Source organism: Pelecanus crispus, chromosome 1 (genome assembly GCF_030463565.1).
Source record: "Pelecanus crispus isolate bPelCri1 chromosome 1, bPelCri1.pri, whole genome shotgun sequence".
NCBI lineage: Eukaryota > Metazoa > Chordata > Aves > Pelecaniformes > Pelecanidae > Pelecanus > Pelecanus crispus.
The window spans coordinates 210,474,341-210,499,198 of record NC_134643.1 but is presented as its reverse complement, the minus strand read 5'-3'; positions in this window follow the sequence as shown (position 1 = coordinate 210,499,198).

The following is a 24,858-nucleotide window of genomic DNA, read 5'->3' as shown; positions in this document are numbered from 1 at the left end:
AATTAAATAATGTGGTTACTCTCCTCTTAAATGATTAAATTAGCAAGGTGTGTAGGTGTTGTGTGCAAACAGAGTCACAGTTTTCCTCGGCTTTGTTGTCCTGTTTCAGACACAGATATCGGACCTTGAATTTAGGGCTGGCTGGAAAGCGGGATTTTCCATATGTGGGTGCCCATGTTGGTAGCTCAACAGCAGACACAGCTGGGGGAGACCCAGGTTTAGAGCTGTGCTTGACCTCCGCTGGAAATACCTGGCTCATAAAATAGACTTGAAACTGTCTTTTCTGTATCTTCAGGGAGTCATAGAATCATAGAATCATAGAATCATAGAATCGTCTAGGTTGGAAAAGACCTTTAAGATCATCCAGTCCAACCATTAACCTACACTACCAAGTCTACTCTAAGCCAATCAAGGGTAGACTGGACTAAACCATGTCCCAAAGTGCCACATCTACCCATTTTTTGAAGGTGAGTCCTTCACCTTGCATGCAAGTCCATGGGTTACTCTGAAGACATATGCACACTTTCTGCTCTGTTCTGCGTTAAGACAAAATTAACTGAAAGATCCTACTTTTGTTCTAATGTAAGGTACAAACAATTTTGACCGTTTTAAGCTGGGAGCTTAATTCTTTTCAAAAGACTCACCTCTTCCTGAATCTATTGGGGTTTTTTTCATTTTTTTAAATCTAGGAAAATGAAATCAGCAATGTGAGTTTGTGAATGGTTTTGTTGCCACTGCATGAAGGCCAAGATGACAAAAATAGTGTTAAAATGTTATTAGTGTTTTTTGGTTCTAGTCATTGTGGTCCATGCTGAAACAATGCAGAACAGAAAATACAATAGCTAGAAAAGTACAGTATCTGTGTTTCTATATTTGTTCAAAAGAGAAAGCAGAGGGAGAACTTCACTGTCTGTTAATAATATGAACTGATACACTGAAGTCTGCATCACTGAAGGAGGGATATCTCTGTGTAGAAAAGGAAAGTCTGCATGAACTCAGGCTTGTCAGTGAAGGGACGTAGGCAATAATTGTGCAAACTGGCATAGCATCCTCTGTGACTTTCGAGACCAAAACATAAGAGGTTATATGAGGAACACACACTCCAAGCAAAATAGAGCACAAATGATTGAGACTTCATGGGTTTCCTCATTTCCAGATAATTACTTCTTTTCTTAAATTGATTTATCTTGGTATGGACCCACGTTGGCAGGGCCTTATTAAATCCCTGTGTATGTTAGCTAAATCTCCACAGACAACAGAACTGCTTCTGTTTGACTGTTTCTGCAGCCTGTTCCCATAAAAAGAATGCATGATATTGTTAATGTGACAGTCTTTCAAGGCAAAGTCTATTTCATCAGTCAAGAAGAAATCTTTGTGGAATACTACTAGAAGAGATTAATGTATTTTAATTTTACAAGAATTTCATTGTGAGACAAATTTGAATAATTTAATTTGAAAGCATGTTCTCAAGTGATTTTTAAAATAGTTTTAAATTTTATTTTTTGCCTTTTACTGTTTGTGCCCTATAAGAAGTCTGAAAATAATTTTGCCCTACAGACTTCTTTCCCTTTTTCCCACATGACAAATTTTATTTCTTTTCCTCTTGTTGTTTCAATGCAGTCGAAGTGATTATAATGACTTTTTTTAAAACACAGTATCTCAAACGTATGTGCACAGCACCTTATGTTGTCAAAATACTTTTGCTCTGAAGGCAGCCAAAATAAAAGCATCAGTTTAGTGCTAGCTGGTTGCTATGACTCCTACAGGAGAATAAAAAAAAAAATGATGTCTTCACTGTTTACAGGAATCTAGTGCCCATTATTTGTATTGCTTTAGGTCAAAGCAGATGAGGAAGAGAGGGGTTTGTCTCCCTTGCAGCCTTCTGGAAACACCGTGTTTAATTTCTTTGGTTTAACGCAACAGCAGTGGTAGGATTTCTGGCTGTAGTATACCACTAACACATGTTCAGTGAGGAACAGATAATGTGATGTTATCGTGCTGTTCTTGTCACTGTAGCTCCAGGTTTAGTCAGGATCATTCAGAGGCTGATAGTCTGCAATGATGAATGCTGAAAAAATGGAGATTATTCACCCCGATTTGGTCTCCAAGGAATCTGTGCAACACTTTCTGAGATTCCAGTCTGACACCGCAATATGTTCAGCAGTAACACTTGGCTTTTCCTTTTTCTGCTTTTTCTTGTCTTCCTTTCCTTTTTTTTTTTTCTCCTTTTCCTTTTCTTTTTATTCCTTCTCTTCTCTTCTCTTCTCTTCTCTTCTCTTCTCTTCTCTTCTCTTCTCTTCTCTTCTCTTCTCTTCTCTTCTCTTCTCTTCTCTTCTCTTCTCTTCTCTTCTCTTCTCTTCTCTTCTCTTCTCTTCTCTTCTCTTCTCTTCTCTTCTCTTCTCTTCTCTTCTCTTCTCTTCTCTTCTCTTCTCTTCTCCTCTTCTCTTCTCTTCTCTTCTCTTCTCTTCTCTTCTCTTCTCTTCTCTTCTCTTCTCTTCTCTTCTCTTCTCTTCTCTTCTCTTCTCTTCTCTTCGTCTCGTCTCATCTCTTCTCGTCTCTTCTATTCCCTTCTCTTCCCTTCTTGTCTCTTCTCTTTCACTAAAGGTTTTGTATTTCCCATTGGCTATGTGCTTTGATCTGCTCCACAGTGTAGGTCAAAACATGAACCCTTGCCAGCACAGATGGTGAGACAGTGAACTGAAGTACCGGAATAAGAGGCTGGATTATGATGGGATTTTCTTATGCCTGAACTGCTACTGAAACTTTTCTTTTAGAGAAATTCTTAACTATAGACTCAGTTGTGCAGGTGGTCCTGACCTACTGAGAAATGGAGATATTTTCAGTGCAAAGACCTAACTGGGAGGTGAAAGTAAGTTTATTGATGATTATGGGACATAAGCAAGCTCTTTCTGCATTATTGTTACTCAGGTCTCCATCTCCATTTTTCCAAATAAAATATGAACTTGAACTGGGGGTTAGTGTCCAGTTTCCTTTTTTTTTTTAATACCATGATGCTATAAAGTCCTTGTTTCCTGAGATGAACTGCACCTCTTCTGTTGAGTTCCAGTCAAGAAAATGCTGAAAGGTGTTGACAGCCCATCAGAGAAGGCTGTAATGGGAGAGGGAACTTCTTCACTCATTGACTACTTGAAATGGACATCATACCCAATGACTTTTTCAGTCTGTACAGAAAATATAGATGAAATTTTGGGTACTACAGAAAAGTAGAGGTTTAACAAATGAGTTGGATTTTAGAAGATTCCTGTCATTCAACAGTAACTGGAAATCATTTCCCCATTTTAAATCAGATTTGTCTTGAAATGTTTTTCCTCACAGAACTCACAAGTATGTATAATCCTAACTTTTCTCAAGAAACCCATTATTACTTTAGACACAAAGACAGATGAGACAGCTCTTTAATTGTTTTAATGCATTCAGTAGATCTTACACTATTAGAGCCATTAGAGCATTGTAAATAGGATAAGAGTTTATCATTAATTCTAACGTACTTCAGATCTGGGGACCCAAGAGCACAACATTGCCTCTTTTGAACAACATTCGGTCAGAGGTGTATTTGTAGTTTGAAATTATTTCCATCGTAGCTTACTTTGATTTAATAATTTTATACATTTATGCAGTATGCCATAGAATGACATGAAGATGTGTTAATCCACACAGAGTGGAACAGATAGACTCTGTTCCAAGTCTCTTAATGATCAAGTTTTATTGTTAATGTCTGAAATCTGCATAAATTCATCTTGCAGTATAAATCTGCATCACTCAGTAATGCCCTCAAAATTACTTCTGATCTATAAATGTTTTCAGCTAGAAAAAACACTGGCAATGTCTTCCCTCAAGTCAAACTTTAAAAAATGTGCTTCATTAAAACAAAAGTTTTCAAAGATTTATGTCCTGGAGGATTCCTTTTGCAACATCCATAGCTCTTAGGACAATGCATTATACTCAGATCCATGCCCATGGGTTTTGGTTTGAGAATGTTGTAACCTTGATGCCCCCATTATGGTCTCAGTGATAGACCTTTGTGCCAGAAGAGAAATTATGCTGTGCAAATGGCTCAGGGGTACACAGAATGATGACTACAGATGATGAGGTATGACATGAAAACCCCACAAGCCAAGGCTTTTACCAGAGGACTTCATGCCTTGAAGAGAGAAAGAAAGAAGTCAGTATGTTATTTAGCTTTGCTGGGTTCCTATAAATGTTCCCTTAGACCCTTAGAAGTAGTTTTGTTGTAAGAAACAAGAGGCCAGTTGTCCACTTGTCAATACCCTCATCTATGCTATTTGTTTTTGTTCCTGAGCCTGTTTCCCTTTTCTTTCTTCATCCTTGAATGGAAATTTAAAAAAAAAAAAAAGAGAAAGAACTAAACACTAACAAAGAACTAATCACTAACTAAGAACTAAGTATTGCCCATTGTCCCAAACTGTATCTAATAGCTTTTTCATCCCCTCAGCTCTCTAGTCTTGTGCTCTGTTATATCTAAGTTGCCCTCCAATTCCAGTAACTCACAAAAATACTTGTGAGTCTCATAGGATGTACTCAATTTGTAAAGTTTCTCCCTTGTGTAAGTATTTGTTGGATTTCTTGCCTTAGTCTCCAACCTCCATCTTTAGAAAAGCAGGCAATGCAATAGTAGTAGTACTGAAGGTGTTTTTGACAGAAAGCCCATGAAAGCTTAGCTAGTTAAGCGAGAATTTGTAAAAATCAAAAAAGTGGGAATTATCACACAAAGCTGAACTGGTTCTGGCAATCCTGTTTCTTACGGCTTCTGCATTTTCCCTGTGATTTTATGGAGCTTTATGTTCTCTTCACTAGTCTCTTACAACCACAGTAGGAGAAGTTACCACTTGATGGTTTTGTTCCTTCCAGCACAGTTCCTAACCCCCAGCTTTGCCATTCTGGGACATCACTTTTCAGTGTGGAAAGAAAGAAATGGAATCATGAAGAACAGAAAAAAACTTAGAATCATGGAATTGTTTAGGTTGGAAAAGACCTTTAAGGTCATCAAGTCCAACCATTAACCTAACACTACCAAGTCCACCACTAAACCAATTAAGGGGAGACTAATAATGAATTTCATGTTTCCTGGCTTGGTGGCTGCATTATTTTTTAATGAAAGTAAAACTAGCAATCATTAAGGTTGGAAAGGAACTCTAAGATCATCAATCCAACCATTAACCCAACACCACCATGTCCACTAAACCATGCCCCAAAGTGCCACTTCTACATGTTTTTTGAACACTTCCAGGGGTGGTGACTCCACCACCTCTCCGGGCAGCCTGTTCCAATGCTTGACCACTCTTTCTGTGAAGAAATTTTTCCTAATAACCAATCTAAACCTCCCCTGGAGCAACTTGAGGCCATTTCCTCTCATCCTGTTGCTAACTACTTGGGAGAAGAGCCCAACACCCACCTCACTACAACCTCCTTTCAGGTAGTTGTAGAGAGCGATAAGGTCTCCCCTCAGCCTCCTCTTCTCCAGACTAAACAATCCCAGTTCCCTCAGCTGGTCCTCATAGGATTTGTACTCCAGACCCTTCACCAGCTTCGTTGCCCTTCTCTGGACATGCTCCAGCAACTCAATGTCCTTCTTGTACTGAGGGGCCCAAAAACTGGACACAGTATTCCAGGTGCAGCCTCACCAGTGCCGAGTACAGGGGCACAATCACCTCCCTGCTCCTGCTGGCCACACGATTCCCGATACAAGCCAGGATGCTGTTGGCCTTCTTGGCCACCTGGGCACACTGCTGGCTTATATTCAGCCGGCTGTCAACCAGCACCCACACAGGCCTTTTCCACTGGGCAGCTTTCCAGCCACTCTTCCCCAAGCCTGTAGCGTTGCATGGGGAACCCAAGTGCAGGACCCGGCACTTGGCCTTGTTGAATCTCATACAATTGGCCTCGGCCCATTGATCCAGCCTGTTCAGAAACTTAATTTCTTTGCGTATTGTGTCTCCTTTTATTCTGGATTTTTCCACTTTCTCTTCTTCCTTATGCCTGTGTCTCTTCTTGTGCCTGTGTACAGGATTCCCACAGAATTAGAACAGGCAACAGAAAAAAAAAATCAAGTGTCTTCTGCCACCACTGTTGTGGAAATGCTGCCTGCAGGAGGGAAAGGAAAAAAAAATACTGACAAGGGAATTTATTGGTAGGAGAATCTTCCTGAACTGAACTGGACTTTTCTTCTGTTTCAGACAAAAAACCTTTTACCCATAAAGCTGCCTGCTCTCCAGCCTAGGTTTATGGAGCCCAAAATCAAAAGGTTTTTAAGGAGAGGTAGAGGACATTTTTTTCTTGGATTCATTCCTCCCTCACTGAAATAGGCCGACACCTTCCTGAGTGAATAAACTGTTGTACTTGAAGATTTGCAGAATTTTTACTAAAATCACTTTCCCAATAATATAAGCCAACATTAAGGCGTCATGTTTTTGAAGTAGTTACAGTATCAAAGATTTTCTCAACATGACTCTGTTATGCTGTTTTCCAGATGGGATGGAGTTCTGTGAAATCTCTCTTCTTTTTGTGCCTCTAATCTTGCCTCATGACTCAGAGGCTGAAAGCCCTAAATAATGTTGATAAACCTCTGCAGTCTCTTTTCAGTCTTAGCAATGCCTTTCCTCTAATGAAACATGTTATATGCTTTGCAGGAGAGATCCCATGATTATTTTTGATACTAAGCCTTCACTCCATGCTTACCAACATTGCAAGTCATTCTTCTGATTTGTATCATAGAAAAGGATTTAGAAATCCAGACTTTGCATACATTATATGATCCATATATAATAAAAAGTATATTTTTCAGAATCCACAGAATGTTTGTCTTGCAAGCCTAGCTGGCTTCTCTGTGAAGGACATAAGGAATTCATGGCTTGGTCAGAGAGACCTATCTTTAGGTGTTTACATGTGAGCTTGCAAATAGATACCTAAGCTGTTCCTATAGTCAACAACAAAGATCTTCCTAAATATACGTGGTTACTGCCATCTGAGATACCAAAAGACATCCAAGATATCTGTAGATGCTTGGCAGATGGGACGCATGACCTTAAGGAGTCACATATCCTCAGAGGCAGAACCTGGAGCCTAGGCAAGATACCTACACTGACTACAGTGAAGCGATCTCAGTGAGACCACAGACACTGATATATAGGCACCTACATGTAAACCCTAAGATAACTTGCTCACAGACTGATTCCCATCCTAGTCCATGTTTGGCTGTATTCAATCATTTTAGTGCCATTTCAGAAGTCTGGTGTCTAGCTGCTGTTGAAGCAAGGCATGGGTCCTGTTGGTCCTGTGTCATATCTGCCAGCTCTTCACCGAGATCTCAGGTACCCTAAATGTATTTCATCTACCTATGAATATTTCATCTACCTATGCATGACAATGGAGTCAAGCCCATCATGTGTGTACCTGGCACTGCTTGTGTACTGTGTGGGTCCAACAGCATTGCTCTAACACCTGTAGAAGACAAAAAGATGTCTCTTGCTCTATTAAGGCTCATGCAGAGAATAATTAAGCAAATGCTAAACTTTGTGTATGTTAGTTGAAAATTAAATTTACTATCACTGTACATATAGTGTTATACATTATAGTGCAAACCAGCTCTTCTAATTAATATGCCAAAAAGGTAATTATCTGCTGTGCATTTTCTATGTGGTTGTGATCTATAGACCCCAGTGAAGAAGGCAGAATTTTCCTGTGCTCCTAACTCAAGTGTGTTGGCAGTAGCTATTCTCTACCTTTTGATAAGAGCCATGAAAAAAACCCACACTGAAGATGCACACACACACACTCTTACACATGCACAAGTGCCATCCAGCTGGGGATGGATCAGACTTTATTTTACTTCCCTAATTCAATGAAGTTTTCATTTGTGTCTTCTTTTTTTTTGTGACTCAAATTGTGTAAAGGAGCAACTGTGTAAACAACAGTCAGTGACAGAAGTGGCTTTCATGACACATGGAACATGTAGCACACATTTTTAAAAGCATGTGCTAAAGCAGGGAATTTGTTTTATCTTGAGTTCCTCCTCAGCAATATTAAAGAAAAAATCAGTTCTCTTCTAGAAGATCACTGAAACAATAATTTTCCTTTCTCCCTTTTTTTTTTTTGAGAGAGATTAAGTCAGTAAAAACATTAACTTTCTGCACTGGCTGGCGAGATGCCCATAAAAATGTCTAAATACCTATTGACCCTATGGTCTCAGAGCTGGAAATAGTCTGTACATAATAGAATTGCACTATAAAAGCTATTTTTGTTATGAAAAACCTCTTTCTGTATGCATAAATTATTTATATTAGTAGCTGCAGTTTAGGATAATGAATATTCATATCTTCAGTAACACTAAAGCTGGACAAAGTGGAAACATCTATTTGGTTCCATAAAATACATGACCAAAGTATATCTGCCAGGTTACATTATCCAAAGGACTTTCTAAGTTCTTTTAGGTCATGGAAGAAATTCAGCCTTATGAACTTAAAGTGGGTGGAGTCTCATAAATAGGAGTTACGTAAGATCTGGAAGGAACCTAAGGAAGAGAAGTGTCATTCAAGAAAGCTGGACACCCATCTCCATTAGAGAGATATTCAGCTAAACTAACAGGTTTAGGGTTTAGTGTCTATTCTAAGGTAGTTGTCTGGCTTTACTCTTTCCTCTTGCCAAAGAAAAGTTGCTAAGAAGAATGTCTGAATTTCTGTCTGGAGGTGCTCACAGACACCTTGCTCTGTTGCAGACATTATCATTGCAAGGTATTCTGACTTTAAGGGTGTCAGAGCAGCCCAATATTTAAGGAACATCAATGCACCCAGAAGGGCTGGTCACCAAGTCTGTGTCTAGACTAAATGGCTGGGACACCTCATAGTGAGCCCCTGAGACCTGCTGCCCTCTCTTTATTGTCCCTGTAGGGATCCCAGCTGATGCGTGGGTCCACAAGACTTTACAAAGCATGGGTACTTGTTCCCAGCCACCATCCACCTGGAAGAGGGATGGGACTTAGGCAGGGGATATTCCTGAGCCTGGTCCTCCTGGAGCAGACCACTGATAGCCCAGCTATCCCTGGGGCTTTTACAGTGTTGTAGGTATAAGCAAGAAACTAAACTTTCCCAAGCTATCAGCATCAATCAGAAGCAGATGGACCCTATTCTATAAGGTACCAGATGCCACCATGGAAGCAATGATCATGTCTTTATCTGTGAAAGGAAGGATCACTGACAACATCCCATAGTTTCTGGGAAGATTCATATCTTTAGAACTTCATAAGTACACCCGCATTCACTGGGGGGTATTTGAGCTTGTAATTTTATAAAGGACACCAGTTTCCATTATTTGCTTTAGGAGAAAAGAGGCTACTGTTCCTCTGCTTTTAGAAAATGTGGGCCACTATGCACAGAATACAGCTATTTTGCTATATGGATTATATTGATTCTGCACCTTTAACAGGCCAGCTTGATTTGATGAGGGATAAATATCGTAATTAACTAGTGACTGTTTCTATCCATAAAACTAAAAGATTCATTTCAGACCACCAGTGACTGCAGTGCTTTTGAAGGACCTATGCAGTATTTAAGTGCTAACGTGCTGTTTAAACTCCCTACAGTTCAGGGCTGTCTGAATCCAAGTCTTGAAGTACAGTCATGCCTCCCTTTTGTATGAAATGTTTTCTAGGTGCTTAACCTGAATCTCTCTTGCATGGTTAGAAGTGTGAGAAGTGTCTCGTCTCAGCTCAAACACCTCTCGCCTCATTTTTACAAAAAACATAAAAGTCAATGGAAAAAGGCTCAGAAGATGAGACGTCTCCTCCTGGTGGGACTGTCCCCATAAGTGAGGAGACTACTGATGCAGGTTCCTCCTTTTGCATGTCTTCTTTCCAGCTTCACTCATTTGTTTCTGTGTGGAAGTCTGGCTTCATCGTGGACAAAGAGTGGCCCCATGTCCTGTGCTGAGAAGGTGACCATTTTAGATGTTTACCTGTGATTCTTCCCTAGATATGAGAAAAAATTCTTACCCAATGCTTCATCAAAAATGTTATATTTCTACATAAAAAGTTTTGGTTTACATGAACCAGCATTTTCCAGAAAAAAAAAAAAAAAAAAGAGATGTTTTGCTGAAAGATTCTCATCTCACTCTAATAGCAATATTGTATAAATTACAAAGCTACAGGCCAAATGCCTGCCACAGCAGGATTTGTATCTCTGTATACTCGCCAGCTCTTTGTCCAAAATAGTCCTGGAAATCAGATTTCCCACAGTTGTCTTTAAGATTGCTCCTGCCTTGCAGACCTCACTCATTTTCAGGTCCTCATTCCAGAATTTATCTTTTCTTAATTTCATCCCATTATTTAATTTGTAACCATTGTATAGGTTCATACCTAATAGTTAGAATGTCAATACAGTATTGTTCTGATAAGATTCACAGTATCAGGGCACATTACTCCTTTCTGAATGTCTTCCTCTACCCTTTGTGAAAATTAATTTATGGCTGATTGGGAGTGTCAAGCCCTGCAGCAATGCCGCACAGCTACAGCATGTTCTGACCCCTGGCCGGCTTGGCTTATTAAAGACTTTTACAAACTTGGCATCAACCTGTACTGGAGCAGTGAATCACTCTGTCGTAGCAAAACAATCTTTCTGTCAATTCTGTTGATTTTAAAATGAGACTGGTCTGATCAGACCTTTCACATGTGGAGATGCACAGCTGGTTCTGTTGCTTTCAAATGCATCCAGAAATATGTCCACTGGGGCTTCATGGGGCTGAAGGGAAAATATTATCTCATGAAACAATTTTACTTTTTGAGGTGAGATATATCAGCTGGTAGTGACAGCTCTGTAGAAACAACCGGGGTAAAATATGTTACAAAGATTTTCAACATATTCATATTTAATTACAGTAACACTTAAATACTATGTCCTTTGGGGAAAAAAAAAAAAAAAAGCATAAAAGCTGAGGAATGAATGAATTCACCTTGTTTGTGAATCTTTAAAAGGAAATTGCTGTGGACTGATAAAACAAGCTCAAACAGTATTTTAGTTACTGCAAATGTTCTTCCACTTTCTACTCTGCACGGATGACAGATGATGCTGGATCTGCTCCCTGCCGCATTAATTGCAGGATTATGAGTTAAGCACAGTAGCTTTTTTTTCTACTGTTGTGGTTACAATGTAGGCTGAAGTTATTTTCCAAGGGAGTAGATATATGCATGAATGTGTATATGTGTACTGGCATGATGTCTATAGTAGGGATGTTAAGGTTGTCTCTTGTACATCTTAATTTACTAATATCTCGGCTTTAGCTAATGAGTTCCAAATACTCAGGACCAGAATCTTTGTTCATCACTTGGGACTAGGGCCTTGGCAGGCAGCTAAATGCTAAGTGGATATGAAAAGGGTATTAAAAAAAAAAAACAAAACCCCAAAAGAAATAAAAATACCCCTAACATTTCTTGAGCAGGAGGATCTGCTGCTATTCATGCTGTGTCTGTGTGAAATGTCTACTGGTGGTTCCATGTATAGCAAGAGAGAGGATTATTTGACCAAAGTTAGTCCTTGTTGTTTAGAGAGAAACAGGAATTTCTGGGCAGACTTTATTTGATTCTTGATCTTACACTGAAATAACTTGAGCTCAAGTCACTGAAAGGTGTGCCCATGTATATATAGCCAAATACTCTTTGAGGAATGAAATGCTTACCTTACCTTTACTTTACCTATGCTTTTTCCACAACTGCTTTCCTGTTTCAAGTTGTCAGGGAATAGAACTACATTTAGGATGCACAGTGCAGGCACACCATGGAATACTAATTTCTTTGTCTTCTTTATTCCCTTTGCTGTTTGAAGATAAAGACAATTTCCATAAATGAATGCAGATTCATAGTCTTTCTGTAGTTCCATCAAACAGACAAGACAAGCGAGGAAAAGTTTGCCCCACCATTTGAAATTCTCTACACACATCTCTGTCAACCTTTAAATATTTTTTTTCTCAAAACCATTGAAAACCAGTTGGTAGACAGATATGACTAATCCCTCTGGGGTCATATCATTGTCTTAATTTAAGAGTAAAAATTAAACTGTTGTTTGATTAGTGATTCTCTAGGAATCTTTAGCCTGAAGAATTGCTAATATAATTCTCACCTTTGTCACCTCTGCCAGTGAAGTATGGATACACAGTTTTCAGAGTACCCATAGGGTCACTGGTATGCTGTAATGTATATAAGCGTTTTTTTTTCAGAAGACATGAGATATTTATTCCAAGGGCGGTGGAGGGGAGGACACCTACTACTGTTTGAATTCTTAAAAATAATACATTTCCCCTCAGTACATTGCAGGTATATTAGTAAACATTATGCTACAACTCAGGGAATATGCTGGTTACCAAGACAAACTTGAATTCTGCCTCATAACTAGGGCCCACATCCCAGGGTTTAGCTTACACGTACTTTGAGCTATTTCCCCTGGAGGAGGAGATTCTCATTCTCTCACTCCTACAGGATGAATAGCTTGTTGTGGTGCAGTTTGACAGATACCTCACTCAACCTCTTATCTGTAGCAGTACAAGAAATGTTTTGAAGTCTAATACGGAGGTGGTGGGTAGACATTAATGAACGCATATGCCAGTATTTCAGAGAAGCATGACAGTTTACAGACTACTTGCTTTCCACAGGAAGGTCTTCTTCATAAAGCCAGAAGCAGCCTAGATTACCTTTCTCTGACATAGATTTTGCCTTCCTCCTTGGCCTCCCAGAGACATTTATCTGCAGGCTGATGTTGCCAGCTCTTCTGTTACTTTGGGAAGCAAAAGAGGTTGTATGGCCAGGAGAGGAAAAGCAGACGTTGGAAGGGACCCTAGGAGAGTCTGTAGTGGGAAGTGTTTTCAGGCACTCTGGCATCCCAGCTTGCACAGAATAGCAAGTTTCTTCTTGCTCTTGGAGCTCTCATTTTTGGTCTTTCAGGGCAGATTTAAGAGACTGAGGAGTTTCTTTTTCATGCGGATGACAGATGGGTAGTGGCAAACAGGTTGTAATGGAAGAAAGACATGACAAATGAGGCAGCTAACTTTGTTCTCTACAACTCTCCTTAGTATCTAAAGAGCATAGTAATTCAGAGAGCGAATGTAATGCATCCTAGTATATCAGTAGAGAAAGTACATAATAAAGCTGTGGATCTGACTGGAAAGGGGCAATTCCGCTTCACAGTAAGTTCTCAGGTTTCAGAACAAAAGGAATAAAGCTTACGAAGTCAAGCTGTCTATCCTTTTGTTTAATCTTCATTTGTCTATTTATCTGCTACTTTACTGATAGCTTTTGAGCTAATAGGACAGTTTCAAACAAATTTAACAGAAGAGTTAAGGTATCAAAACTATGACATTACATTACGTTAAGATGGATAACAGAAAGAGTCTTTACAGGTAACAGCAGTTAACACATTACTTTTCATCTGCTTTGAAGGTCCAAAGGTCAAATTGCTTTGCACCTACTGCATGCAGCACTCGTATGCACTTAAACCAGTGAAAACATCTTTTGCCTCTTTTTTTTATCCAAGAGGCAGAAGGGAAAAAGATCAGGGAACAAAGGATGCAAGCTCATAGTAAATTTGGCTGCATCAATTTGCCGTTCATGGAACAACTTTTTTCCTGTGCATTAAAATGAAAAATGAAATCTTTAGGTTTTGGAATGCACACACACCTATATGACACACGTGTATATTCCAGGAGTAAGAACATAAGAAGAGCTGTACCGGATGAGATCAAATGTCCAGTTAGGACTAGCAAGGCTAGTACTCTGTTTCTAGCAGTGACCTGTGGCAGATGCCTAAGGAAGAATACAGGAAAAGGGCAGGATATAGTGATACTGGTGGTGATACAATGGTAGTTCACCAGAGCTCTCTTCCTTCCTCCAAGGGCTGATGGTTCCCAGGTGAAATCAAGGGGATCTCTGCATTTAGCAGCTCTTGGTGGACTCCTCTCTTTGTTTTCTCAATTTGCTTCTTGGTCTCACACAGAAGTTTACATCCAGGTCATACAACAAAGAGGTCCACAAGGTAACTGTGCACTGTATGAAAAAGTGTATCTTCTCATTTCTTTTGAATCTGCTACCTGCTGGCTTCAGTTAATGCCTCCCAGTGCTTGTACAGAAAGGTAATATAAACGACCATTCGTTATTGGCTTTTCCAGTCTATGCATTATTTTCCAGACTGTTCTGGTATCCCTCTTGAAGTTCTCTCTTCCCTGTAGACTCCTGGCACTTGAATAGAAGCCATTTCCTATCTTTCATCACTCTGTGTATTTTTGACTGTTGGTTTACTGCTTTGGGATTGTTTGGGACTAGAATTGCATATTAGATATACAATAAAGGCGCACTATGGAATAATGAATTTTTTTGTTTTCTGTGTTCCGTTTGCTATTTAGTCCTGGGCCAAGCTGGAATGTAAATGTCTTTCTCCTCTCCCCTTTCTTGGTATGGGTTACTGATACCCATATACTATAAAGCCAATCTTTCTCACGCTAAAGAACCTTTTCCAATAGATGTTATGTTTAACAAAAATAGAATTTGGAAAAAAATGACCCAATCAGTTCTAGTTCTGAAAAGTTTGAAGATCTTTTCTTTATTTGGGTGAGGGACATATTCTTTATTGGGGACACAGTTTAGGGAATGCAAATGCATTAGACTCCAGGAATTCTTTGAATCTAATTTTAGTTTTGTTACTGGCTTTATAATTTCACTTTATTATGGAAACAGGAGTTTACACAGGGAATGGTGAGCCTGGCTCTTCTGTGTGACCATGCTCTTCTCAGTCCTACTGCCTTCACTAACCCACACATATACAGTGAAGAAGACAGTAATTCTTTCTTTGTTGTAGACAACACGTTTTTTATAATTTAGACTTTTTGATTTTGCAACAGTCCCTATGGCAGAACGTTGGCTAACCCACTGTTCAGTGATATATCTTAAATTACTTAGAGATGAATGCAAATTGAGAAAAAGCTCTATATAAGCATCTGTAGCCAAATATATAGACTCACCTATGTTGTTTGGTAATTCCTTTATATATTCTTTCTGTCAGCTGTTAGGAAATGATACAATACCATAGCTATCTGGTCTGGATGAATTAAATAACTGAAACAGCAAGCTGCAGCAATGCAGCCAATATATAAAATGTCAGTATATTTTTCTAACCAGAACAGAAGAGCTACATATAAATTTCTTTTAAAACAATTAAAAATTTGTTAACATAAATGTCAATGCTGAGTTTTAATTTCATTCATAGTCCAGGCATGATGAGACGAGGATTAAATTCTATGGACAGTGGATTGCAGTTCCATTTTATTTTAACTGGCAAACTAGAAAACAGAAACCGCTGACTAAAATTTAGACAAGTGCCAACTGCACATTAAAGTTTTAGATGTAGAAACCTGCTTACTAAAGCTGGGTAAGGACTAATAAACCCTTTTTTACAAGACACATCCTTCTTATTGGTCTCAAAGTAACAGTTTTACATAGTTCACCATTGTGTCATTTTAAAGAATTACCATTTAAAGCATGAGAAAATGTTTTGCTTTCAGAATGAGGCACATTTCTTTCTTCAGTGCTTGTAGAGAACAACAGATTTTTTATTAATTATTTACAAACCATTTATGAGCCAGGATTTGCAAGCCTTAAATGGTCAGATAATGCTGTTGAACAACTTCTTTTACATCCTTCTGGTATTTTCACAGGATAGATAGTACAGACAGACCCATGCAACGTGCTTTGTTTCTCATAATGCCCTTCAGTTCTTCTGAATTTGATCTAATTTCACAATGAGAAGATCAGGGAGTCACTGAAAAATATGCAAGTGATTTTTTTTTTCCCCTCTCTCACCTTATCTGTACATTGACTGACTGGCAGAATGTGTCTGGAAGGCTGTTATTGACAGAAAATAAACAGTGTAATCTTAAAAAAAAAACCCAAAAAACCAGATTTTAATTTCAGGATGGATTGCATCCTGACAAAATGTACCAAAAGCTTTTTTCTCTTGAGCCACCATTATATTCCAAGAGTGTGCTAAGTGCATGCAACTAGTTATTATTCCCTGTAGTGAGGAAATAGTCTGCAAAACATATATCGCTATCTGAATTCCATCTACACACTCTGCAAATCTCAAAGGCATTTTTTAGAGGCACCAAGGTGGCACAGAGAAGATACACTGACACAACATAAGGAGTGGTGTCTGCTCATTACCTCTGAACATTGTCATGTGTGTGTTAAAACAAACAAACAAATTCTATTCATAGCCAGGTTTCCATTGAAAAATTGACCAACATTTCATATAATCATTGAAAAACTTAGACCAGAAGGGACCTGTGCATCCTCCAAATGCCTGTTGAAGGTCAGACTTGTTTCAAAATTAGATAAGGTTAATAAGGCCTTGGGCAAGTTTTGAACGTCTCCAAGGATGGAGATTCCCAAACCTCTCTTAGAAGCCTGTTCTAGCACTTAAGCCCTCTCATTGTGAATATTTTTTCCATAAGTCCAATTTTTGTCGTTATAACCTCTAAGAGTTACCTCTTGTCCTTTTCATGGGCACCTCCTAAAAGTCTGGCACTATCTTTTCTGTAACTCCCCTTCAGGTACTGGAAAACTGCAGTTAGATTCCTCCTCATGCAACGTTTCTTTGGGTTTAATTAGACCCGGTTTCCTCAGCATCTCTTTATTGCATGGAGGCAAGGGGCTCCAGGCCCCAAATTATCTCCCCACTTTGTTGATCCTTCTTCTTTACTGGGACATTCAAAACTGGACACAATACTCCAGGTGTGGACTCAGAAGTGCCAAACAGAGGGGAATAATAGCTTTCTTTGCCCTGCTGGTTATGCTCTAGCCAATATATTGTTGAATGTTGCTGGCCTTCATTGCTGTTAGGGCACACTGTGTTCAACCTCCTGTCCACCAGGACTGCCTAGTCCTTTTCTTTGGAGCTGCTTTTTAGCCAATAAGTCTCCAACCTGAAATGTTGCACGGAATTATTCCATTTCAGGTGCACGATTGACATTTGCCTTTGAACTTAAGTTCCTGTCAGTCCATTCTTTAATCTTTTTGAGAGCCCTTTGATGGTAAGCCTCCTCTCCAGTGTATCAACTATTCCCTGCAGTTTGGTGTCTTGCAGACTTGCTGAGGGTGTGGTCTGTCCAATGGTCCAGGTCATCAGTGAAGGTGTTAAAGACTACCAGCCCTTGTGGAACGGCACTCAACTGGTAACCAGTTGGCATTTGAACTAACTACCCTTTAAGTCATGGTCCACTGTATTTTACCCATTTTGTAGGTTACCCATTCAGTCCGTATTTTGACAGGCTCGCTACAGGTTACTATGAGAGAATATGTCAAAAGCCTTGCTAGAATTAAGATAAATGGCACCTACTGCTCTGCCCTTGTCTCCTGAGCCAGTCACTTCATCTCAGAGATATGCCCTTCATAAACCCATATTTGTTGTTTCTAATCACCTTTTGTCCTTCAAGTGCCTGAAATGGCTTCTGTAAAGACTTGTTCCCTGATATTCCCAGGGACTGATGTGAGGCGAGTAGCCCATGGATTTTCTTTCTGGAAAAAGGAAATTCTTTTGCATCTTCTTGCCTTCTGTTGATGATGGACATAAAGTCTGCCTTTTTCCAGTCATTGAGGTCATCCCATCATCACTACAGCTTTTCAGAGATGATAAAGATGAACTTCACAGTGACATCAGCCAGAGCCTGCAACTCTGGATGCATCCTGCATCCCAAGGTCTTGTGTGAATCATGGTTATTTTCATGTAGTGCCTAATTCTAATTTCCTTTATTATGGTGGATAGCACTTCTCCAAACACTATGCCATACTTCTGCCCCCTGGAATTTTTCTATGGTAGACCCTGGATGTCTCTGAGCCAAGTGAAATAATTATGCTTACATATCCCCAGTAGAGACTAACACTTGAAAATGTCAAATTTTGCCTCTTTGTTTTTAAAAAGTCATCCACTTGATCAGAAGATAGTATTTACAGCATGATGATATCAAATACTATAGCATGACTGTCCAGAAGAAGTAGTATTAGCCTATGAAAATGCAATGGATTTTCTTCTATCCTTGTCCAGCACACACTGCCAGAGGAATGAAATCTTGTCTCATGTGACCAGAAAATATATCAGTTTTATGTCTAACCATAATCTACACACATACACAATTCCAGGAATAATGATTCGAATAAATCTACCCTTCATTAATAAGTGATGAAGGTTGCTTTCATATTATATCTGACATAACTCTCTCCTGAAAGTAAATACAACACTTCCCATCCCACTGCCTTCTTGTATCTGCGTCACCAGTAAACTGTTCCGAAATTGTTACATGGCACCGCTCGTACCAGCAGGATTTGTAGAATGAATGAAGGCAGGTTTTAACTAATCTATATGGACTTGAATGTCCTTGCATTTCTTGTTATTGTTGTTGGGGTTTAATCATCCATTCCACAGGCAATTCCAGATCCTATAGTCATCTGTAAATCCCACAGAAATGCTTCACAAATTCATTCAGAGAAGACAGATGCTTGGGGGGGGGAGGGGGGGCAGGGGGGGAGGAGAAAGAAAAAGTCTTAGGTGTTCCTAAAGTTGATTCCTCACCTACCTGGAAAGGATTTGTATTTTTTATTTTTCCTTTCCCCCCACCCCCAACTTTATTTTAAGATGTTTTTACCAATGGGGCAGCCATCAGTTATTTCATAATAATTTCATATTTTCTGCATCAGCAAGTTTCTCCTGGTTTTCAGCCAGAATTTAGGTTTTCATTATTTCATTTACTTGTTACTAGGTCCACCACATAAACCACTGAGAAAACTGAGCTCCTCCTTAGAAACACACCTACAGCTATATCCATTTGTCTTAAATATCAATTGGCTAAACTGATGTTAGACTGAACATTAGTTCTCCTCTACAAATTCAGCCTTTCTCCTCCTTCTTTTTTCTCTCAAATTCTTTCCAAGAAGGCCATGTCTATTAAGAGGTACTTGAACAAGGATACTCAACAGTTTCTAGAAAGACACAAGTTCACAAATCTAGTGAACCATGAGGTTCATTTAAAGCCTTTGTGTCCTTCATATTTCAATGCAGATCTCTTGAAACATCATAAGCACCATCAGAAAAAGTTCTCTCTGCTATCACCCCATTTGCAGGTCTGTGTATCTGCTTTCTACATTTTTTCCTGGTTTTGGAAGGAATTGGTTTTGACAGCCTACTCATCAGGATGATTAGCAGCACATATGAAGCAGTAGCAAACCACCAGCTCTTAACTTGTATTAAGAAAATAAATTACCCTAGAAGGTAGGTTAGCATATACTGATTGAAAACATCAGTCATAGTTTGTTCAGGGGAAGACAAAGTGCAGATGAGTGAGATACAGTAGAATATTTTGTGATGAGGAGAAATGGAAGCTGATAAGATTTGTTTGATGCTTCTAAGAAGAGAAGAATCCTGAGTGCAGCTATAGCCAAGATCAGTGAATTACATGAGTTTCCTACTCTACTGCTTGCAGAGGGGAAGAGAAGAAATGAAGAGGAGAAAAGTCAAGGCCCTACAAAATGCTGAGACTAGAGTTCACACCATAAACCACTGTGAATTGTAATTACAACCTGAGTCCAGTACACAGATCTTCCACCAGCTACATGACTGGTCAGGATTTCTGGAAAGAATGGGATAATTCGAATTGTTTCTGCTCTCAGATGCATCTTTGTACATGCAGTCCATTTGCCTTAACCCTACCTATTTTACCAGGAGTAAAAAACTCTTTTCATTTTCTAAGTTTATTGTCCCATGCATGCAATGAATTGGTCAGTCTCAGTTCTGATTTATTCCTTGCAAAAACAATACACTGGATTTGCATTATCTACCAACCTGCAATGAGTACAGCAAATGCATGGGCCAAGAAGACTAATAAAACTTGTATGTTCCCCACAGATCAGGACTGAGCCATGGTGATGGGATAATACCTATAAGAAGTTAGCTTTGCTGCTGCATTATAGATAAACTCTGACTTTCATTTTCCAAGTATCACTCTGGCACCTCCCTCTACTACTAAAGTCACACAAGACTTTACAGATAAATGTTATTGCCTAATGCACTTTTATATGCAAAACTCATTCAGCATAAAATAACACACAAGACATTCCAAAAATTAAATAGCTATATTAAATGTTTCAGTGATCCTTGTGGAAAATTCCTAACAAGATCCTGAATTTTTTAAGATTTAATTCTATCAGTTATAAGGCTGTTTCATTTTTTTACCTTGCTGGAAATGCTTTTTAGAGACAGGAAGGTTTATACATTAAAGCTATGGTTGCACCTTCTCTAATAATATCATAAATGTCCTGTTTGTTTCCAGCTGCCTTTTAAATAATCACAGCATACTTTGCTTACCTAGTATTTTTAAAATTGTGGATTGGATTCTGTCCCCAGAATAACAGGCTGGCTTTGAATATGTTTTGTTTCATCAACATTCAGTGAGAGAAAGAGGAAGGAGAAGTCTTTGCACAAACACAGATCACGAGAATAGATAAAAGGAGAGCAGTAGTAAAAGAAGGAATTTGTAAATGCATTGTGAATACAGACAGAGCTTACTTTCCTTTCTTGTCAAATAGAGCAGAGTAAGAAATAACTGGATTACTTTGAGAAAAAAAGACAGGTTCAATATTAAGAAATTCTCACAAGCCTACGAATGGTTAGATAATGGAGGCAGCTGCTGTGGGATGCTGCAGAATCAATATTATTGGAAAAGTTCAAAGTAACGTTTAACACTCTTCTATCTTTGATGGATCGGGAGAAATCAAACTGCCTCTGCCCATCTGGGGACTGAATGCTAATAACATCATTAGTTTTCAAATGCTAAGGATGGAAACAGTACAATACAGATGAGCAATGATCATCTTCCCTCAGAAAAACTCAGAGTGCCCAATTTGCAGTCAGTGCCAAAAAGCCTGACCTAATAATGCACAGAGCTCCTGCCAAAATGCACAGAGCTCAGGGCAGGACCACACAAAAGAGGCTGGAAGATGAAGGGTCAAACTACAGAGAACAATTCATAACAAAAGGCAGCATGGAACACAGAGAAGAGGGAGAAAAGGGAGAGCAAGATTGCATGATATAAGGCAGTGATGTTTTACTGGAGTTCATATTAATTTCTGGATCATTTGGCTTGTTCTTAAATATTTTTTGTATTAATATGCTGCTATACCACAGCTGAGAAGGGCTTATACAGCATCTGGAAGTGGTGAATTTTGGAGAAGATAATGGCATACTTGGGTGGGGATAGGGTTCATACAATGAAATGAGATACAAAATGTACAGTGGGACTGCAGGAGACATGAGAGAAAATAGTCATGTCCAAACAAAAGGAATGAGATGTTCAGGACTCCTTTCAACGCCCAAATTCCTATGCCAAAACACACTGAAATATGTTTGGGGCACAGCTGTACCACAAATGCATTAAACAACAGTAAACAATGTTCTTATCTAAACAAGGCAAAGCTCACAATGATAGGGAAAGGCTACACAGGTGTCTGATGAAGTAAGGCCTTGGCAAATGCAAGTCTTTCCTGAGATCAGCTGAACTAAAATTCCAGCAGCAGATTGCTGTTATTACACTGCACTTTAACAGAAATGCACTGGGAATCCAGACAGCCGGTCTGTACTGTCACGGGTACAGACTGGATACTTCACATCAGGCATCACTTTCATGATCTTTTGAGAGACACAGAAAACAAGTTAGAAGAAAAAGACAGGCCTTTGTGAACTGAGTCAGGCTTGGGAGAAAAACATTGTTCCAAACCCTTTATACCACCTTATATCTCTTCTTTTATTGTTTTTGATTTGTGTATGTTCTCTGATATTTGATCCAGACACAAGGGTCTTGGTATTCCACACTGCTTTTTGTAGAGCTAATAGTCTACTTCATCAATTTGAATTTAATCATAATTATTACTGCCAACCTTCCTATTGTTCTGAAGGTACAATACTACTTACTTGCTGACCTCTAGCTAATCTCTCTTATTTCTGTGAAATTCTATTTAAGGATATACCAGAGTATTTCAGCATTATGACAACCACACAGTGAGGAACATCAAAATAAAATATTGGGAGTGGGCAATTTACTTTTAAAGAAAGCAAGCAAACTATGGCATAAGAACTTAGTTTCCTGCCTGCTGGATGTATCCTTTTATTTTGTCACATGCATTTTCAGAAGAACATCCCAACCTGGAGCATGATCTCTGCTTGTCCTTCACAGGTCAGCGGGAGAAGAGAAATCTCTGCCCTCACCTAGCATCACCCATAATGCTCTCATCACTGAACTGAGGCACTGGCTGCTCCAGGGATTCAGCCAGTTCCTCTGCCAGCATCAAAAAGGATTGTTTTTCCATACGCAGTATGGGCCAAATGCATTAATTCCTGTGTTCCTTCAAAGTGCTGAGGGCTGGTGGGAGCCAGAGAGAGGACATTGGAAGGGTACCTGCCAGTGCGACAAGGCAGAGCAAATTTTCTTTCATAGCTCTGGCTGGACAGCCTGACAAATTTATTGAACTGCTGATGGCCAGATTTAGGGTGAGGAAGGAGGGGTTTTTTTTTCAGATTAGATCAGAAAATATTACCCATGTTTTGCCTTCCTCTTCTGAATTTAACGTTGACTGCTTGTGAACATCTGGGCATATTGCCTTGCTTTTTTGGTGGCATCTCACTCTGCTCTACTGTTTCAACAGGGCAAATACCATATTGCCCTCCCTGGCAAAACATGCTTTGCTTGTTGGACTCAGAATAGGATAATTGATGTAAGAATAGTGTCCTACGACAGCTGAATTGTCTTTCTGGCCTCTCTGAAAATGTGTCAAAGGAAGTAATCCTTCCCACAAAATGACTTACAGTATGAATAGCCCATGCCTATTTACTTTAAAATGAAGTTTTGATCTTGCTCTGGTTTTAATTCTGCTCTCCTACAGCAGCAAGCAGAATGACACTGCTGAGATCTAGTTTTAGTAAGTGATGAGTAAAATCCTTGTAGTGCAGTGCACTGTTGTCCCCTCACCCTCTCTTAACTCTGTAAAATCACTGCCTCTGCAGTTTTGCCATTCCTGTTCCATGCAGGTAACTTCACAACCCTGGCACCACACAGACTACAGAATTATTCCCTAATGGGAAATTGCATGGGATGGCGATAATTATCTCATCACTTTCATAAGCGTTAACTGGATACCTGTTGTTATGTTTTAGAAGTTTTTCTATCTTCCCACTGCCCTTCCTATTACCCTCTCATCAGTGCAGCCCTTAAATTATGAAATAACCTGCTGAAATTCATATTGTGATACAGATTTGAAAAGACTGGAACTGCTATGACATTCATTTTCTGTATCAGAATATAGTACCTCCAAACTGCAAAAACCTTAAGACTGCAAATATGAAACAATTTCATATAGGAACAACTTGTAGCTCAGAAAATGACAGAAATTTACCTACAAAAGGAGAAAATGATCAAATCTAAAATGTATGATTGCCCCTGATCACAGATCCACATGTATGCTTGTCAAAGAAAAATAAATCATAAGCAAATATACATATAGGAAGGAATTTAACTTATCCCAGCTCAAACAGACTATTTAACATACTGTATTTTTATTTCATGTTTATTCTGTGAAATCACTTGATTTTATTGTATGACTGCTGTCATAAACCCAGCTTTTCCTGATGAGTAACATTTGGCATAAAGCCAAAACATGATTTGGCCCTAGTTTTTCTAGGATTAAGCAAAAAAGGTATAAGCTCTCTGTACTTCTTAACACTAAATGAAAAATGCCAATTTATCACTGGTAATCACTTTGAAAAGTGACCACCTGAACGAAATGAATAGCCTGTGTGGTTACAGATCCATCATCATTATTCAAGGACAAGAGAATGAGAGGAAGTGATGTCTTCAACCTTATATAAACAAACAAGAAACTGAATACGTGAGAGATGCCAAAGGAAGAGATGGGACTGCCTTGTCTAAAACCCCCAAGGTTCAGTTAAGGCCCTTAGACGATTTAATATCTTCCCCTGAAGAGAGGGAGCTCACTCTGTCCAGACACTTTTATTCTCCCTCCCTTTCAGACTAACATACCTCACAAACAAAACATAGGAGGGAGTGGTAAGGGGAAGCACAGCACAGTTGTGCATTATAGAAGAAGCTGGCCAATGAATTGGTGTGGGGGGATAATTTCTTTGCTGAGATAAAACCTGTGGCATTAGAAATCTGAAGCATTTGGACAGAAGAAAATAAACCAAAGGGAAGGAGGCAGGAGTAGTTGTGGAAGGAGGTTCGTATGTTGTAGGCAAAAATTTTGGCACAGGTACATGGAAGGAGGGGTTGTTCTGAAGTCAACATGCGTGGTAAAGCTTAGTGGAAGAGAACAGGCACAGGATATTTCATTAGAAGAAGTCTGAACTGGGAATTTATCTCTCTCCATTTGTGCATTACTGGTTTTTCAGATGTCTCTTTCCCCATGAATATCAGTTCATATTTTCACACTTCACCTGCATTTTCCTGACAATTAATTTCATCTTGCCATGACCTTCACAGAACTGTAGATGCTTAGTCTTCAGAAAATATCCATGTGTACTATCATCTGCAGATTTGCATGACGTTATTTATGTCCTTTCTCAATATGTTCATTAAGGTGTTAGCAAGTCCAAACACAAAGATGACCCATGTAGCACTCGACAAGATGTGTACCATCTGCCTTTGGGATAGATATTTATCATTATTCATTACGCCTTGTTTCCAACAAGCAACTGTTTTTCAGTCTACATGTCAATATTACTGTCTGTGGCAATA